This window comes from Eucalyptus grandis, chromosome 6 (genome assembly GCF_016545825.1).
Source record: "Eucalyptus grandis isolate ANBG69807.140 chromosome 6, ASM1654582v1, whole genome shotgun sequence".
In the NCBI taxonomy this organism is placed as follows: Eukaryota; Viridiplantae; Streptophyta; class Magnoliopsida; order Myrtales; family Myrtaceae; genus Eucalyptus; species Eucalyptus grandis.
In genome coordinates, this window is record NC_052617.1 from 744,119 (window position 1) to 752,331 (window position 8,213).

General features: G+C 39.2%; 1 pseudogene; it reads left to right on the plus strand.

The window, feature by feature from the left end:
* The first annotated feature begins 221 nt into the window (after positions 1 to 221).
* Positions 222 to 7,352, plus strand: LOC120294880 (annotated as a pseudogene).
* The last annotated feature ends 861 nt before the right edge of the window (positions 7,353 to 8,213 follow it).

Sequence of the window (8,213 nt, forward strand, 5' to 3'; positions counted from 1 at the left end):
ATAAGCACCTCAAAAACGGGCTTAGAAGTGGTTGTGAAACCCACTTCTCAACTCTTTGCTCTTGCTGCAAAACAGAAGGAAAACAAAACTAAAGTGGCGGCAAGGCTCGTGGATGGACAACGAGGTGGTCTCGAGTCCAAACTCGGTAGCTCTAGAGACTTCCTCGGCCCGCTGCGCCGCTGAACAAGGCTAGAACAAAGGAGAGGGAGCTGCTCGATAGCATGGTTGGGTGGAGAGGAACGGACGGCGTGGTTGGTGATGCACGCATGGACGGCGACAACGTGCGGCCCGGCGTTCGGTGCGCCGTCGCTGCTCCCGGGCGGCAACGAGCTACTATCTTCTTCTCCAGCTTGTTGGTGGCATTGAGAATGGAGGAAGAGGAGAGGGTTTGGCTGGTTGTGGGGTGAGAGAAAGAGAGAGAGAGAGAGAGAGAGAGAGAGAGAGAGAGAGAGAGAGAGAGAGGTGGGGATGGAGGTCCCTTGGCAACTTTTTTCTGCCAAATTGTCTCCTACAAACTTATCGAAGAAGCTAGCAATCCATGGTTGTCATGAAGCCACCCATGCATGCCCAACAACCTCAAATGGTCCAAAATGGCTAGGGGGAAGGGGACACGAATTTGAAGTGAAAATGACTTCAATGGTTTCTTGGTTCACTTCAATTCCACCTCATTTGGCCTATACAAAAATCAATTGATACCTCAATGCCTCAATTGATAATTTTCCTCACCCAAGAATCCATCTTGCATCTCAAATTTGAATTCAAAAGCACTCCCGGCCTTTTCGGCACAAAACGATCATAAACCAACTTTTTCAAAAAGTCTCGATTGTTAGAAAAATCTTCCGAGACCGAGTCATGAGTCCTAAAATTTATTATAACATAACAGAATTTTTAATTTCTGAAATTGGACTTGAATTGGCGGTTAATTTTTATTCGGCGTGTTTTTAGCGTGACTTAAATTACTAGGTAGTTTTCAGAACTTTTTAGGGCAAATGGCCCGTGTGGTCAATTTTCTTTGAGCCATAATGAACCCACTTGACATTGGCAACCCTCGGTTGTCGTGAAAATCTCAAGGATTCAATTACGGACACCGGCACAAAACGATAGTAAAATCAAATTAGTGTCAGTCAATGAGAATTTTCCAATTTAGTAGAGTCACTTATGATCGGCCACACACATTTCAGTCGGACCGACCTACTTCTACGATCTCAAATCGATTTTTAACCGTACCGTAATGGCCTCTAAAGATGAGCACGGTCAGAAGTCGATTCTAGTCAAATTCTCAAGCCTATCAGCCTTAAAAATTTTAATGGCTTATCCAACTAGTCTAGTTATCTCGAGAGATCGGCTACCGAGAATAAATTTATAGGTGCGTTGATGAAATGTCCACTAATTCAGTAGAAACGATGGTTGAAAATTCAAGATGTCACAGAGAGAGAGAAATCCATGGACTTCAAGATTGGGACATTTGACCCTCGGTCTTTTCTTTTTGCTTTTCCATGTGATTCTTTTATTCTTGAATAAACCCCTTGTCCCTAGGGCCAAGATAGACTTCTCTATTCTTTTCTAATAATTCTTCGTTCATTAGACACGAATGATTGTAAGCTAATTCTCTATGGAATAAATACATACCGAAAGGCATGTGATGGTTGGAACGTGGTCTTATAAAGAAACCACGCAAGCGTCACAATTCTAGGCGTCTTTTTTAATTGCGGAATCGGGGTTACCAACTGCATTAACCTCACATGTAATCTCGATGTGAGCCACAAAAACGAAGAAAGTAGTATTTTTCCATTCGGCCTCTAGCCATCGGAAGCACATCATTGTTGGAACCACGTGACGCCTCACGTGTTAAGCCATGCATAAACAACCTAGACCGAATTGTAAGAAGTGCTATGTCTTCCTCCCGGGACCCGCGTATTAACTTCTCAAAGCAAAAGATACATTTCCCACTGCAAGTGGACCAGTGGATCCCAAATTTGAAAAAGAACATTGGCACGTTCATTGCATCTTTAATTTATCATTAACATATGATTGCCCCTTTCACCATTCAACGTCCAGCCATCTTTGAATTGCCTTAGAGGTAAACTTAGAGAGTTTTACCCACCAAGCCTCCACCCGTGATTACCACGCACAACAATGCATTGTCAAGCTGGTGATAAACTCGACGACTGATGGATATAGCAAAGATATGATAATGAATATTTTACACAACACCCTTTTAGTTAACCTTCTTGTTTTTGGAAGATCGATCCTGAACTTTTTGGAGCGATATGATCTGACCCGTCACTTCATCTCCTATGGCTGCTTTTTTTGGCATCTCATTTCTCCTTTTGCCTAACATTATACGTGGGAAAAGGAAAACAGAGATATATAGAGTTGCGAATCGGGCAATACACTTTGTTATTTTATGACCCCTAAAAGGCATGCAGCACGGGGATGAGATGAGCTTTAAATTTAAAATGGTCCGTAAATTTTAAAAAAGAACCTTGGCACGTTCATTGCACTTAGTTAACAATAGCATATGATTGCCCTTTTTACCATTCAACGTCCAGCCATCTTTGAATTGCCTTAGGGGCAAACTCTGAGAGTTTTCCCCCACCAAGCCTCCACCTGTGATGACCACGCGCAATTATGCACGGTCAAGTCGGTGATGAACTCAAACGACTTGTGGATATGGCAAACATATGATAATAAATATTTTACACAACACCCTTCAATTGACCCTCTTGTTTCTAGAAGATCGATCTTGAATTCCAGTGATAGGATCTAACCCGTCACTTCAATCTCCTGTGACTGCTTTGTTTGGCATCTCACTTCTCCTTTTGCCTAACATTATATGCGGGAAAAGGAACAGAGATATAGAGTTGCGAGATCGGGCAATACACTTGTGTTATTATAAACCCTAAAAGGCATGCTGCACGGGATGATGAGCCTTAACTGGTCAAAACGATAGAACAAGAACGGCGTTTTAAGTTAGGCTTACGTGCGCTTCATCGTAGCACCATAGGAATGATAGGACGGTGATCAGAGCGAGGATATGTATATAGCACATTGTCTTTTATTAAAAATCAGTCATGTTTCTCTGCGTTTGATGGATAAGTAGTATTGGGGGGGGAAGATTTGTGACATGAATAAGTGTTTTGATGAATTTTGAGAAAAAAAAAGTAGTTTAGTTATCCCCAGTCATCTTATGTGGCATGCTGCCATATTAGTAATCTTAATGAAAATTATCCAGAAAGTATACATTGAAAAATTTATAAAATTTAGGACTGAATTAATATCGGTATAATAAATTTATAACCGATTATCTTATGGAATTTTTAAATGAGATGTCAAATGATTGTTTTTGAAAATTCCAAGAGCAGAAGGAAAACAAGATATTTGAAAGTTTCTAGGCGTGAGTTTATATGGAAAATATAAAGCAGAATTAGTGAGGCCAATAAATCAAAGAAAAAATTAAAAGAGAAAATTGTCGTTAAACAAGTTTTTATGCCTAAAAAGGCACAATTTCACATCACAAAAATATGTTCATATTTATAATAAAAACTTTGCCTTGGATCTTATCCCCTTAAAGAAAGGAGAGAAAGATCCCAACAACTCAAGACAAGACTAACGCAAGGATTTAGAATGGCGATTAGACAACACGATAGAAGCTAAAGTTAAAGAAAGAAGTATTATTCCAAAATGGATGATGCTCCACCATCAAATAGAAAAGCTGTTTGGACACTTTCAAACACATGACATTTGGGTGAAAAGTTGATTAAATGACACATACATTTAAAAGAATGGAAAGTGGAAAAAAAAAAATAGATTGTACAGTCACCCTTTTTTTTTCTCATTCCCTTCAAGCTTAAAATCATGAAATGAACTTATTTGCGGCTGAAAATTCGAGAATTATCATATTTATCTAAAGAACAACAAAAGCACAAATAATAATAGTTTTCAGATATCTTTGTTGTATTTCAACAATTTATATTAACTACCCTCTCGGATAAATCTAGTAAGGAAGATTGATAGAAGCATCATATTTTCTTTTGAAGTGCTTTATTTTCACAGTAAACTTGTAATATTGAAAGGGTTTCCCACATCATCGAATTATGGTATATCGACCGGTCATTTTTACTTCTTTTTATAAAAAATGTATATACACATTGACCCTCTCTTTGTGTATTAATTTACATTTTAGAAGCATTACTCTCTCTCTCTTTACACCCACTTTTTGAGATGAAGTTTTATCATAACATTACTCTATATGCATCGCATAACATTGTCAATATTGCTACTTTCATAGAAAGTAACTGATACTACCTATATCATTCTCATTCTAAATACTTGAGCTACACGCCAACGAGTCCTTTGATCTTTTTGCCTTTAGATTGATCGCCTTGTGTAATGCTATGAATGTAATAATCGAATTAAAGAAGCTACAAATAGAAAAGAGTAGATCTAAGGCGCATTGCGTGAGAAATTAGGGTTTCGTACTCCCGAAATGGCCCCCATGCCATTTGATTAATAGTCAAACCTACAAGTCTCTCTCGAGACGTTGAAAGTCTGACCAAGAAGTCTTCACTTGAAGGGCCACTCGTCATCAGCTAGCCACTACGATTCAGCTTCCCTTTTAAATTTGGACTTTACAAGCAGTTTCTTGGATTGAAGAACCGGTCAACTTAAACCAATGCCGAGATTCAATCAGTTTCTCGGATTGAAGAATTTCGGTCAACTAAACCAAATCCGGAGCAAGATCGATCGTGGGATTTTGGCCAAAGTTTGTGTAGGAAACAAATTTCTAAAAATTGAATTGATACTCAAATGATCAAATACCGAAAAAAAGCGAATGAGGAAACGAGCTCGGAAAACATGTAACACTAATCAAAAGGCATATCATGGAGATTGACTTATCTTGCTTGCCATAGATTAAGTACCATCGCAATTTCAGAAGAATCTTTTTGAAACCTTGGAGTTCCATTCTCAATAGGGTATATACTATTTCAAGGGGAAAAAAAGGATAAGCGTATTTTATCTAAACGCTATAGGTAACACTATCCCATTTTTTTTTATATTGCAGTTATTTTCACTTAGAAAATAACTATATTTTCCTCTTATGGACCCTTTATACGGGCCGGGTTTTGGCCCAACACTGGCAAATGGGCTTAACTTGGCCCATCAACTAAAAACTCATCCGTTTGAACGAAACCAACCTATGGATACTCGCTTTCTGTCAAGACTAAGGCCAAATAGCTCTCCCTCAACACATTTGAAGTTCGATCTCTCCCCTCAAGCGCCCTCCCTCTCTCTCTCTCTCTCTCTCTCTCTCTCTCTCTCTCTCTCTCTCAAACACACGACACGCTTCTATTTTGTTTGAATTATTAAGTACATAAGTACATTATATTTATTTCTTAGCAAAAAAAAAAAAGGGGAAAGTCCGCCGTATCTATGGAAAGGTCTAAGAGTTTGCCGCTCCAGGCCCCAACTTATGAAACCACATTACCATTCTCAGTATCGACGGTGGAGGGATAAGAGGGCTTATCCCAGGAACAATTCTCGCCTTTTTAGAGTCTGGAGCTTCAGGTTGTTATTAATCAGTTTGCTATCTTTTAATGCATGAAGAACAAGTTTCAATGAAGTACCAGGTTTTATCCATGCATGCGCGTTCCAATTTCTGATGACTTTGTGGACTTGTGCAGAAACTAGATGGTGAAGACGCAAGACTCGCAGATTATTTCGATGTCATTGCGGGAACAAGCACAGGTGGTCTCGTCACTGCCATGTTAACTAGCCCCGACGAAAACAATCGTCCCCTATTTGCTGCCAAAGATATTAAGAATTTCTACCTTAATAACTGCCCTAAAATCTTCCCTCAAGACAGGTTAGCCAATTTAACTCATAATTTCTCTAGGCCATATCGGCAGCTCCTCAATGGGCTGTATACTAACATGATATCTCTTTTTATAATTGAAAACCACAGTTGCCCATTTGCTCCTGCTACGAACATGGTTAAGGCGGTGACTGGAGTGAAATATGATGGAAAACACCTTCATAAGCTCGTCAAAGAAAAACTTGGAAACACAAGATTGCGCCAAACATTGACGAATGTGGTGATCCCAACATTCGACATCAGGTGTCTTCAGCCAACCATCTTTTCTATCTACAAGGTTCGTCCTTTTTTCAGTAATTGGAATATAATCCATTCTTTCTTTTGATATTGTCCAAATAACAATAAATCACTGAACATGTTGCTTTTTTGTGGGGGTAATTGATCGTGACCAGGTGAAGAAAAAGCCAAGATCAATGCCTTGCTCTGAGACATATGCATCTCAACCTCTGCAGCAACAACTTATCTCTCAGCTCATTATTTTGAAACCCAGGACTTCACAGGAAAAGTGAGAGAATCTCAACCTCATAGATGGTGGCGGGGCCACAAACAATCGAAGTATGAAGAAAACTGTTTCGTAACAGACCTGACCTGACAAGGGTAATTCTATTATTTCTAACTCTAAATCGTTCATGGTACAGACATTGGTTGCAATGGGAGAAGTGACGAGAAGGAGATCATGGGAGGAAGCTCAGATTTCTTCCCTATAAAGCCAATATGGACTATAGAAAGGTTTCTTCTTGATATCGCTCAGACCAGTTCCAGCAAAAGTTGAAGGAAGTATAATGCAAGTGGAGCGGCTAAATGGGGAGTCCTGCGCTGGTTGTGCGGCAACGGCGGGAGCCCATTGGTCGATGTGTTCATGCAAGCGAGCACAGATATGGTCGACTTCCACCTCTCTGCGGTCTTCCAAGCCCTACATCTAGAGGCCAACTACCTCCGGATTCAGGTAGGCATATATACAATATCAGCCTTATTCATGTCAAAACAAGCCTTGAAGTGATCATTAACTAATTTGCTCGCTAGCTTAATTCGGCAAGCTAATCTCAGCCTTTAAACAAAATTTGCAGGATGACACGTTAAGTGGTGCAGTAGCTTCAGTGGATATCGCAACAAGGAAAATTTGAACGACTTAGTCAGAACCGGTGAAGCGTTGTTGAAGAAGCCATTTCAAGAGTGAACTTGGAGACTGACGGATACGAAGCCCGTAATCCAGAGACTAATGAAGAGGCTCTTAAAAGGTATGGAACTGTAATTTCTGATGTCGTTAAGAAGTTTGACGGTCGCGTACATAGTTCAGGTTACTAAATGCAATTGCTTCTTTTCTCTCAGGTTTGTGAAACTACTCTCAAATGAGAGACGCCTTCGTCTTGCAAGGTCGACTCATGGACATAATTACACAAATTGGAAACAATCGTACACACCGAATGCTACAATTTGTACAAAGAACATTCTGAAGTTCGTGAAGATTGATTCCTAGGGGACAAGTCATTCATTCTTTGATTATTTTCATATTTTCCATTCTTCCTAAATAAATTCCAAGCGAATTGCTGCGTTGGATGTAACCTTTAGTCTAATTCTTCCTAATTATTGTTTGTATCATATTGCTAGTTTGAGCTTGTAAAACACGATCGAATTGTCAATAACAATTTCAATTACCTTACCCGTGGTTGGATATGCTACGAGAAACAAGTGAACGAGCAATAATTAAAACGAAAAATTAAATTGAACATCATAAATTGGCTTGGTGATGTGACCTACTCCCGAGAGAGTAACGTGGGTTTCTACCATAGATTGGACAATACTATTGGAGAAAACTCCTTTGATGTTTTGAAGTTGACAAAACTTATCCAAAGTCTATTATGAAGATTTCGAGACTTTAGTGTCAAAGTCGAAGACGACCAACTCTAGTGTCAAAGTCTAAAGACGTGTACTCTAGTGTCAAAGTTTGAATACGACTAGACTTTAGTGTCAAAGTCTATTCGACATCAAAGTCTGTCCACACTTGAGAAATTCTAGACTAAACGCTCTTGAAGAATGAAGATTTATCCATATGCGAGATTTTGTTAATCTCTTCAGAGTTTGGTTCGTATAGTTTATGGATGTCTTTCTAGTTGGATATATCACCTACGAGATTGATTATCTTTATTGAAATCAATTTAGATATATCAAATATTTTCAATGCAAGTAAATATGGAAATAATCTACTTATGGAAACTAAGATCTGGATTGTATGGGCGAACATGATTGACGGGTTTTCATCACAATCTTCAAATAGCTCGAGATCTCCTTGATTGATATTGTCCAATAGGTAGATTGGAAGAATTCCTTTGGAAAGTGC